We start from the raw sequence: 12,381 nt of genomic DNA on the forward strand, positions 1-12,381 counted from the left end.
CCGAGTGTGACTGTCCGAGCAACGAGCTTGCGGCCCCGGCAAGCGCAAACTGGCGGCCGCGTCACTTTATGGAGCTCCGAAACTCAGAAAACTTTGGAGCAAATTGTCAATTTGGCAAAGATTTTCGCAAGATTGCCTATATTCGAAATCTAAACCGTTCATTTCTCGCCTAAAATGTTCTCAGAAGTGAATTTAGTGATGAATAAGATGATTCTGACATAGGAACATTTTCATAAAAGTTTCTTGTAAAACAACGGCAAAACTGTGTTAGTGCTGGTTAGTGATGAAAACGCCAAAAGAAGTGTTTGGAGCCATAATACACATTGTTACATAAAAACATCTTTATGAAAGAGTTTTAGTAGGAAATGACTGCAAAGCTGTTTTAGTGATGGAAACTAGGTTTACACGTTGCAAGCAGCTGTTTGGAGCACAATACTAATGAGTCTGATATAGGAACATTTTCATAAAAGTTTCTTGTAGGAAATGACTGCAAAGCTGTTTTTGTGATGAAAACAAGGTTTATACGCCATAAGAAGATGTTTGGAGCACAATCTAATGATTCTGACATAGGAACATCTTCAAAAAAGTTTCTTTGTAGGGAATGACTGCAAAGCTGTTTTAGTGATGAAAACAAGGTTTATATGTCGCAACAGCTGTTTGGAGCACTTCAAAAAAAGTTTCTTTTAGGGAATGACTGCAAAGCTGTTTTAGTGATAAAAATAAGGTTTCTACGCCATAATAAGATGTTTGTCACATGATTGTCACCTCTTTATGAAAGACTTTAGTACGAATTGACTGCAATGCTGTTTTAGTGATGGAAACTAGGTTTACACGTCATAAGAAGATGTTTGGAGCCATAATACACATTACTGTTACATGAAAACATCTCTAAAAGAGTTTATTGAAGGAAATGAATGCAAAGCTGTTTTAGTGATGGAAGAAAGGTTTAAACGTCGCAACAGCTGTGTGGCGCACAATAATGATTCTGACATAGGAACATCTTCATGAAAGTTTCCTGCAGGAAATAACTGCAAAGTTGTTTTTGTGATGAAAACAAGGTTTATACGCCATAAGAAGATGTTTGGAGCCATAATACACATTATTGTTGCAAGAAAACATCTTTAAAAGAGTGTATGGAAGGAAATGAATGCAAAGCTGTTTTAGTGATGGAAACAAGGTTTCTACGCCATAATAAGATATTTGGAGCCTTAATACACATGATTGTCATATATAAACATCTTTATGAAAGACTTTAGTAGGAATTGACTGCAAAGCTGTTTTAGTGATGGAAACTAGGTTTACACGTCACAAACAGTTGTTTTGGAGCAATGATTCTGACATAGGAACATCTTCAAAAAAGTTTCTTTGTAGGGAATGACTGCAAAGCTGTTTTAGTGATGAAAACAAGGTTTATACGCCATAAGAAGATGTTTGGAGCCATAATACACATTACTGTTACATGAAAACATCTCTAAAAGAGTTTATTGAAGGAAATGAATGCAAAGCTGTTTTAGTGATGGAAGAAAGGTTTAAACGTCGCAACAGCTGTGTGGCGCACAATAATGATTCTGACATAGGAACATCTTCATGAAAGTTTCCTGCAGGAAATAACTGCAAAGTTGTTTTTGTGATGAAAACAAGGTTTATACGCCATAAGAAGATGTTTGGAGCCATAATACACATTATTGTTGCAAGAAAACATCTTTAAAAGAGTGTATGGAAGGAAATGAATGCAAAGCTGTTTTAGTGATGGAAACAAGGTTTCTACGCCATAATAAGATGTTTGGAGCCTTAATACACATGATTGTCATATATAAACATCTTTATGAAAGACTTTAGTAGGAATTGACTGCAAAGCTGTTTTAGTGATGGAAACTAGGTTTACATGTCGCAAACAGTTGTTTTGGAGCAATGATTCTGACATAGGAACATCTTCAAAAAAGTTTCTTTGTAAGGAAAGACTGCAAAGCTGTTTTAGTGATGAAAACAAGGTTTATACGCCATAAGAAGATGTTTGGAGCCATAATACACAGGGGTGAAGGAGCTGGAGCTTGTGCGGGAGGTGGAGCGCTACCGGTTAGATCTGGTGGGGCTTACCTCTACGCACAGTCTCGGTTCTGGAACCATACTCCTGGATAGGGGTTGGACTCTTTTCTTCTCCGGAGTTGCCCAGGGTGTGAGGTGCGGGCTGAGTGCCGCTATGTTGGAGTTTACCCCGGTGGACGAGAGGGTCGCCTCCCTACGCTTGAGTTTGGAGTATTCGGCTTTCTTGGAGACCTTGGTGGAGTCCTGCATGGGGCTCCAGTGGGAGACTCCATAGTTCTGCTGGGGGAATTCAACGCGCACGTGGGCAATGATGGAGACACATGGAGAGGCGTGATTGGGAGGAACGGCCTCCCTGATCTAAACCAGAATGGTTGTTTGTTGGACTTCTGTGCTAGTCATGGATTGTCTATAACGAAAACCATGTTCGAACATAGGGATGCTCATAAGTGTACTTGGTACCAGAGCACCCTAGGCCTAAGGTCAATGATCGATTTTATAATCGTTTCATCTGATCTGAGGCTGTATGTTTTGGACACTCTGGTGAAGAGAGGGGCGGAGCTGTCAACCGATCACCATCTGGTGGTGAGTTGGGTCAGAGGGTGGGGGAAGACTCTGGACAGACCTGGTAAGCCCAAACGGGTAGTGTGGGGTAAATTGGGAACGTCTGGAGGAGGCCCCTGTCCAACAAACTTTCAACTCACACCACCGGTGGAGCTTTTCGTGCATCCCTGTGGAGGCTGGGGGCATTGAACCCAAGTGGACAATGTTCAAAGTTTCCATTGCTGAAGCTGCGGCAAGGAGCTATGGTCTTAGGGTCTTAGGTGCCTCAAGGGAACCCACGAACACCGTGGTGGACACCGGTGGTCAGGCAAGACGTCCGACTGAAGAAGGAGTCTTTCCGGGATATGTTATCCCAGAGGACTCCAGAGGTAGTTGCAAGGTACCGAAGGGCCCGAAGGGCTGCAGCCTCTGCTGTGAAAGAGGCAAAGCAGCGGGTGTGGGAGAAGTTCGGAGAAGACATGGAGAAGGACTTTCGGTCGGCACCAAGGTGCTTCTGGAAAACCGTTCGCCACCTCAGGAGGGGGAAGCGGGGAACCATCCAAGCTGTGTACAGTAAGGATGGGACACTGTTGACCTCAACTGAGGAGGTAATAGGGCGGTGGAAGGAGCACTTTGAGGAACTCCTAAATCCAACTAATACTCCATGTTAGAGGCTGATGGAGGATTGTCGTCAATTTCCCTGGTGGAAGTAGCTGAGGTAGTTAAACAACTCCACAGTGGCAAAGCCCCAGGGATTGATGAGATCCGTCCAGAAATGCTTAAAGCTCTGGGTGTGGAGGGGTTGTCTTGGTTGACACGCCTCTTCAATATTGTGTGGAAGTCCGGGACGGTGCCTAAGGAGTGGCAGACCTGGTGGTTTTCAAAAAGGGGGACCAGACGGTGTGTGCCAATTACAGGGGTATCACACTGCTCAGCTTCCCCGGTAAAGTCTACTCAAAGGTGCTGGAAAGGAGGGTTCGGTCGATAGTCCAACGTCAGGTTGAAGAGGAACAATGCGGATTCCGTCCTGGTCGTGGAACAACGTACCAGATCTTTACTCTCGCAAGGATCCTGGAGGGAGCCTGGGAGTATGCCCAACCGGTCGGTCTACATGTGTTTTGTGGATCTGGAGAAGGCGTATGACCGGGTCCCCCAGGAGATACTGTGGGAGGTGCTGCGGGAGTATGGGGTGAGGGGGTCTCTTCTCAGGGCCAACCAATCTCTGTACAACTAAAGCGAGAGCTGTGTCCGGGTTCTCGGTAGTAAGTCGGACTCGTTTCAGGTGAGAGTTGGCCTCCGCCAGGGCTGCGCTTTGTCACCAATCCTGTTTGTAGTATTTATGGACAGGATATCGAGGTGTAGTCGGGGTGGAGAGGGGTTGCAGTTCGGTGGGCTGGGTATCTCATCGCTGCTTATTGCAGATAATGTGGTCCTGATGGCATCATTGGCCTGTGACCTTCAGCACTCACTGGATCGGTTCGCAGCCGAGTGTGAAGAGGCTGGGATGAGGATCAGCACCTCTAAATCGGAGGCCATGGTTCTCAGCAGGAAACCGATGGAGTGCCTTCTCCAGGTAGGGAATGAGCTTGTTGCAGCATGTAAAGTTGTTTCCATCGCTAAAAAAGCTTTACAGTAATTTCCTTCAAGAAACTCCTATAAAGATGTTTCTGTTTCAGAATCATGTTCAAGGGTCTCTAAACAGCTTCTTGCGGCATATAAAGCTTGTTTCCATCACTAAAAAAGCATTACAGTTGTTTCCTTCAAGAATCTCTTATAAAGGAAGTTTCTATGTCAGAATCATGTGCAAGGTGCTCCAAACGGCTTCTTGTGGCGTGTGAAGCTTGTTTCCATATCTGAAAAAGCTTCCTACCAGAAGTGCTTATCAAGATGTTTTTATGTCAGAATCATGTTCAAGGTGCTCTAAGCTTGTTGCGGCGTGTAAAGCTTATTTCCATCGCTAAAATAGCATTAAAGTAATTTCCTTCAAGAATCTCTTATAAAGGAAGTTTCTATGTCAGAATCATGTTCAAGGTTCTCTAAACAGCTTGTTGCAGCGTGTAAAGTTGTTTCCATCGCTAAAAAAGCTTTACAGTAATTTCCTTCAAGAATCTCCTATAAAGATGTTTCTGTTTCAGAATCATGTTCAAGGTGCTTGTTGCAGCGTGTAAAGCTTGTTTCCATCACTAAAAAAGCATTACAGTCATTTCCTTCAAGAATCTCTTATAAAGGAAGCTTCTATGTCAGAAACATGTGTAAGGTGCTCCAAACGGCTTCTTGTGGCGTGTAAAGCTTGTTTCCATATCTGAAATAGCTTTCTACCAAAAGTGCTTATCAAGATGTTTTTATGTCAGAATCATGTTCAAGGTGCTCTAAACAGCTTGTTGCGGCATGTAAAGGTTGTTTCCATGGCTAAAATAGCATTACTCATTTCCTTCAAGAATCTCCTATAAAGATGTTTCTGTTTCAGAATCATGTTCAAGGTGCTTGTTGCAGCGTGTAAAGCTTGTTTCCATCACTAAAAAAGCATTACAGTTGTTTCCTTCAAGAATCTCTTATAAAGGAAGTTTCTATGTCAGAATCATGTGCAAGGTGCTCCAAACGGCTTCTTGTGGCGTGTGAAGCTTGTTTCCATATCTGAAAAAGCTTCCTTTCCAAGAAACTCTTATCAAGATGTTTTTATGTCAGAATCATGTTCAAGGTGCTCTAAGCTTGTTGCGGCGTGTAAAGCTTATTTCCATCGCTAAAATAGCATTACAGTAATTTCCTTCAAGAATCTATTATAAAGGAAGTTTCCATGTCAGAATCATGTTCAAGGTGCTCTAAACAGCTTGTTGCAGCGTGTAAAGTTGTTTCCATCGCTAAAAAAGCTTTACAGTAATTTCCTTCAAGAATCTTCTATAAAGATGTTTCTGTTTCAGAATCATGTTCAAGGTGCTTGTTGCAGCGTGTAAAGCTTGTTTCCATCACTGAAAAAGCATTACAGTCATTTCCTTCAAGAATCTATTATAAAGGAAGTTTCTATGTCAGAATCATGTTCAAGGTGCTCTAAACAGCTTGTTGCAGCGTGTAAAGTTGTTTCCATCGCTAAAAAAGCTTTACAGTAATTTCCTTCAAGAATCTCCTATAAAGATGTTTCTGTTTCAGAATCATGTTCAAGGTGCTTGTGGCAGCGTGTAAAGCTTGTTTCCATCACTGAAAAAGCATTACAGTCATTTCCTTCAAGAATCTCTTATAAAGGAAGTTTCTATGTCAGAATCATGTTCAAGGTGCTCTAAACAGCTTCTTGTGGCGTGTAAAGCTTGTTTCCATATCTGAAATAGCTTTCTTCCAAGAAACTCCTTATCAAGATGTTTTTATGTCAGAATCATGTTCAAGGTGCTTGTGGCAGCGTGTAAAGCTTGTTTCCATCACTGAAAAAGCATTACAGTCATTTCCTTCAAGAATCTCTTATAAAGGAAGCTTCTATGTCAGAAACATGTGTAAGGTGCTCTAAACGGCTTCTTGTGGCGTGTAAAGCTTGTTTCCATATCTGAAATAGCTTTCTACCAGAAGTGCTTATCAAGATGTTTTTATGTCAGAATCATGTTCAAGGTGCTCTAAACAGCTTCTGTTGTGTAGCTGTGTAAAGCTTGTTTCCATCACTAAAATAGCTTTACAGTCATTTCCTTCAAGAAACTCCAATAAAGATGTTTCTGTTTCAGAATCATGTTCAAGGTGCTCTAAACAGCTTGTTGCGGCATGTAAAGCTTGTTTCCATCGCTAAAATAGCATTTCCTTCAAGAAACTCCTATAAAGATGTTTTTATGTCAGAATCATGTTAAAGGTGGTCCAAACGTCTTCTTGTGGCGTGTAAAGCTTGTTTCCATGGCTAAAATAGCATTACAGTCATTTCCTTCAAGAATCTCCTATAAAGGAAGTTTCTCTGTCAGAATCATGTTCAAGGTGCTCTAAACAGCTTCTTGCGGCGTGTAAAGCTTGTTTCCATCGCTAAAATAGCATTACAGTCCTTCAAGAAACTCCTATAAAGATGTTTTTATGTCAGAATCATGTTCAAGGTGCTCTAAACAGCTTGTTGCGGCGTGTAAAGCTTGTTTCCATGGCTAAAATAGCATTACAGTCATTTCCTTCAAGAATCTCCTATAAAGGAAGTTTCTCTGTCAGAATCATGTGTAAGGTGCTCCAAACGGCTTCTTGTGGCGTGTAAAACTTGTTTCCGTATCTGTAATAGCTTCCTACCAGAAAAGCTTATCAAGATGTTTTTATGTCAGAATCATGCTTGTTGCGTGTAAAGGTTGTTTCCATGGCTAAAATAGCATTACAGTCATTTCCTTCAAGAATCTCCTATAAAGGAAGTTTCTCTGTCAGAATCATGTTCAAGGTGCTCCAAACAGCTTCTTGTGGCGTGTAAAGCTTGTTTCCATCGCTAAAATAGCATTACAGTCATTTCCTTCAAAAAACTCCTCAAAGATGTTTTTATGTCAGAATCATGTTCAAGGTGCTCTAAACAGCTTCTTGCGTAAAAAAGTTGTTTCCATCACTAAAAAGCATTACAGTCATTTCCTTCAAGAATCTCCTATAAAGATGTTTCTATGTCAGAATCATGTTCAAGGTGCTATAAACAGCTTCTTGTGGCATGTAAAGCTTGTTTCCATATCTAAAATAGCTTTCTACAGAATTTCCTTCAAGAAACAAAAGATGTTTTTATGTCAGAATCATGTTCAAGGTGCTCTAAACAGCTTGTTTCCATAAAGCTTGTTTCCATCATTAAAATAGCATTTCCTTCAAGAATCTCCTATAAAGATGTTTCTGTTTCAGAATCATGTTCAAGGTGCTCTAAACAGCTTCTTGCGGCGTGTAAAGCTTGTTTCCATCACTAAAATAGCTTTACAGTCATTTCCTTCAAGAAACTCCTATAAAGATGTTTCTGTTTCAGAATCATGTTCAAGGTGCTCTAAACAGCTTCTTGCGGCGTGTAAAGCTTGTTTCCATCGCTAAAATAGCATTTCCTTCAAGAAACTCCTATAAAGATGTTTTTATGTCAGAATCATGTTCAAGGTGCTACAAACATCTTCTTGTGGCGTGTAGGGCTTGTTTCCATATCTAAAACAGCTTTCTTGTAAAGATGTTTTTATGTCAGAATCATGTTCAAGGTGCTTGTTTCCATGGCTAAAATAGCATTACAGTCATTTCCTTCAAGAATCTCCTATAAAGATGTTTCTCTGTCAGAATCATGTTCAAGGTGCTCTAAACAGCTTCTTGCGGCGTGTAAAGCTTGTTTCCATCGCTAAAATAGCATTTCCTTCAAGAAACTCCTATAAAGATGTTTTTATGTCAGAATCATGTTCAAGGTGCTCTAAACAGCTTGTTGCGGCGTGTAAAGCTTGTTTCCATGGCTAAAATAGCATTACAGTCATTTCCTTCAAGAATCTCCTATAAAGATGTTTTTCTCTGTCAGAATCATGTTCAAGGTGCTCTAAACAGCTTCTTGTGGCGTGTAAAACTTGTTTCCATCGCTAAAATAGCTTTACCTTTCCAGAAAAGCTTATCAAGATGTTTTTATGTCAGAATCATGCTTGTTGCGTGTAAAGGTTGTTTCCATGGCTAAAATAGCTTTACAGTAATTTTCTTCAAGAAACTCCTATAAAGATGTTTCTGTTTCAGAATCATGTTTAAGGTGCTCTAAACAGCTTCTTGCGGCGTGTAAAGCTTGTTTCCATCACTAAAAAAGCATTACAGTCATTTCCTTCAAGAATCTCCTATAAAGATGTTTTTATGTCAGAATCATGTTCAAGGTGCTCTAAACAGCTTGTTGTGGCATGTAAAGCTTGTTTCCATATCTAAAATAGCAGTCATTTCCTTCAAGAGTCTCCTATAAAGATGTTTTTATGTCAGAATCATGTTCAAGGTGCTCTAAACAGCTTGTTGCGGCATGTAAAGCTTGTTTCCATCGCTAAAATAGCATTACAGTCATTTCCTTCAAGAATCTCCTATAAAGATGTTTCTGTTTCAGAATCATGTTAAAGGTGGTCCAAACGTCTTCTTGTGGCGTGTAAAGCTTGTTTCCATGGCTAAAATAGCATTACAGTCATTTCCTTCAAGAATCTCCTATAAAGAAGTTTCTCTGTCAGAATCATGTTCAAGGTGCTCTAAACAGCTTCTTGCGGCGTGTAAAGCTTGTTTCCATCGCTAAAATAGCATTACAGTCATTTCCTTCAAGAAACTCCAATAAAGATGTTTCTGTTTCAGAATCATGTTCAAGGTGCTCTAAACAGCTTGTTGCGGCGTGTAAAGCTTGTTTCCATCGCTAAAAAAGCTTTACAGTAATTTTCTTCAAGAAACTCCTATAAAGATGTTTCTGTTTCAGAATCATGTTCAAGGTGCTCTAAACAGCTTCTTGCGGCGTGTAAAGCTTGTTTCCATCGCTAAAATAGCATTACAGTCATTTCCTTCAAGAATCTCCTATAAAGATGTTTCTCTTTCAGAATCATGTTCAAGGTGCTCTAAACAGCTTCTTGCGGCGTGTAAAGCTTGTTTCCATCGCTAAAATAGCATTACAGTCATTTCCTTCAAGAAACTCCAATAAAGATGTTTTTATGTCAGAATCATGTTCAAGGTGCTCTAAACAGCTTGTTGCGGCGTGTAAAGCTTGTTTCCATCGCTAAAATAGCATTACAGTCATTTCCTTCAAGAGTCTCCTATAAAGATGTTTTTATGTCAGAATCATGTTCAAGGTGCTCTAAACAGCTTCTTGCGTTGTGTATAGCTTGTTTCCATCGCTAAAATAGCATTTCCTTCAAGAAACTCCTATAAAGATGTTTTTATGTCAGAATCATGTTCAAGGTGCTCTAAACAGCTTCTTGCGGTGTGTAAAGCTTGTTTCCATCGCTAAAATAGCATTACAGTCATTTCCTTCAAGAAATTTAATAAAGATGTTTCTGTTTCAGAATCATGTTCAAGGTGCTCTAAACAGCTTCTTGCGGCGTGTAAAGCTTGTTTCCATCGCTAAAATAGCATTTCCTTCAAGAAACTCCTATAAAGATGTTTTTATGTCAGAATCATGTTAAAGGTGGTCCAAACAGCTTCTTGTGGCGTGTAAAGCTTGTTTCCATCACTAAAAATAGCATTACAGTCATTTCCTTCAAGAATCTCCTATAAAGATGTTTCTCTGTCAGAATCATGTTCAAGGTGCTCCAAAACAGCTTCTTGTGGCGTGTAAAGCTTGTTTCCATCGCTAAAATAGCTTTACAGTCATTTCCTTCAAGAAACTCCTATAAAGATGTTTTTATGTCAGAATCATGTTAAAGGTGCTCTAAACAGCTTCTTGTGGCGTGTAAAGCTTGTTTCCATCGCTAAAATAGCATTACAGTCATTTCCTTCAAGAAACTCCTATAAAGATGTTTCTGTTTCAGAATCATGTTCAAGGTGCTCTAAACAGCTTCTTGCGGCGTGTAAAGCTTGTTTCCATCACTAAAATAGCATTACAGTCATTTCCTTCAAGAAACTCCTATAAAGATGTTTTTATGTCAGAATCATGTTCAAGGTGCTCTAAACAGCTTCTTGCGGCGTGTAAAGCTTGTTTCCATCACTAAAATAGCATTACAGTCATTTCCTTCAAGAATCTCCTATAAAGATGTTTCTCTGTCAGAATCATGTTCAAGGTGCTCTAAACAGCTTCTTGTGGCGTGTAAAGCTTGTTTTCATTACTAAAATAGCTTTACAGTTCATTTCCTTCAAGAATCTCTTATAATGAAGTTTTTATGTCAGAATCATGTTCAAGGTGCTCTAAACAGCTTCTTGTGGTGTTTTAAGCTTGTTTCCATCACTAAAATAGCTTTACAATCATTTCCTTCAAGAAACTCCTATAGAGATGTTTTTGTGTCAGAATCATGTTCAAGGTGCTCTAAACAGCATGTTGCGGCGTGTAAAGCTTGTTTTCATCACTAAAACAGCATTATAGTCATTTCGTACCAGGAGTGCTTATCAAGATGTTTTTATGTCAGAATCATGTTCAAGGTGCTCCAAACAGCTTCTTGTGGCGTGTAAAGCTTGTTTCCATCACTAAAATAGCTTTACATTCATTTCCTTCAAGAATCTCTAATAAAGATGTTTTATGTCAGAATCATGTTCAAGGTGCTCTAAACAGCTTCTTGTGGCGTGTAAAGCTTGTTTCCATCACTAAAATAGCTTTACAGTCATTTCCTTCAAGAAACTCCTATAGAGATGTTTTTATGTCAGAATCATGTTCAAGGTGCTCTAAACAGCATCTTGCGGCGTGTAAAGCTTTTTTCCATCACTAAAACAGCATTACAGTCATTTCCTTCAAGAAACTCCTTATCAAGATGTTTTTATGTCAGAATCATGTTCAAGGTGCTCTAAACAGCTTCTTGTGGCGTGTAAAGCTTGTTTTCATCACTAAAATAGCTTTACATTCATTTCCTTCAAGAAACTCCTATAGAGATGTTTTTGTGTCAGAATCATGTTCAAGGTGCTCTAAACAGCTTCTTGTGGCGTGTAAAGCTTGTTTTCATCACTAAAATAGCTTTACAGTCATTTCCTTCAAGAATCTCTTATAAAGAAGTTTCTATGTCAGAATCATGTTCAAGGTGCTCTAAACAGCTTCTTGCGGCGTGTAAAGCTTGTTTCCATCACTAAAATAGCTTTACATTCATTTCCTTCAAGAATCTCTTATAAAGAAGTTTCTATGTCAGAATCATGTGTAAGGTGCTCCAAACAGCTTCTTGTGGCGTGTAAAACTTGTTTCCATCACTAAAATAGCTTTACAGTCATTTCCTTCAAGAATCTCTTATAAAGATGTTTTTATGTCAGAATCATGTTCAAGGTGCTCTAAACAGCTTTTTGCGGCGTGTGTGTAAAGCTTGTTTCCATCACTAAAATAGCTTTACATTCATTTCCTTCAAGAAACTCCTATAGAGATGTTTTTGTGTCAGAATCATGTTCAAGGTGCTCTAAACAGCATGTTGCGGCGTGTAAAGCTTGTTTCCATCACTAAAACAGCATTATAGTCATTTCCTTCAAGAATCACTTATCAAGATGTTTTTATGTCAGAATCATGTTTAAGGTGCTCCAAACAGCTTCTTGTGGCGTGTAAAGCTCGTTTTCATTACTAAAATAGCTTTACATTCATTTCCTTCAAGAAACTCCTATAGAAATGTTTTTATGTCAGAATCATGTTCAAGGTGCTCCAAACAGCTTCTTGTGGCGTGTAAAGCTTGTTTCCATCACTAAAATAGCTTTATATTCATTTCCTTCAAGAATCTCTTATAAAGAAGTTTCTATGTCAGAATCATGTTCAAGGTGCTCTAAACAGCTTCTTGTGGCGTGTAAAGCTTGTTTCCATCACTAAAATAGCTTTACAGTCATTTCCTTCAAGAAACTCCTATAGAGATGTTTTTGTGTCAGAATCATGTTCAAGGTGCTCTAAACAGCATGTTGCGGCGTGTAAAGCTTGTTTTCATCACTAAAACAGCATTATAGTCATTTCGTACCAGGAGTGCTTATCAAGATGTTTTTATGTCAGAATCATGTTTAAGGTGCTCCAAACAGCTTCTTGTGGCGTGTAAAGCTTGTTTCCATCACTAAAATAGCTTTACATTCATTTCCTTCAAGAATCTCTAATAAAGAAGTTTCTATGTCAGAATCATGTGTGAGGTGCTCTAAACAGCTTCTTGTGGCGTGTAAAGCTTGTTTCCATCACTAAAATAGCTTTACAGTCATTTCCTTCAAGAATCTGTTATATAGATGTTTTCATGTCAGAATCATGTTCAAGGTGCTCTA

This window comes from Perca flavescens, chromosome 16 (assembly GCF_004354835.1).
Source record: "Perca flavescens isolate YP-PL-M2 chromosome 16, PFLA_1.0, whole genome shotgun sequence".
Taxonomy (NCBI): Eukaryota; Metazoa; Chordata; class Actinopteri; order Perciformes; family Percidae; genus Perca; species Perca flavescens.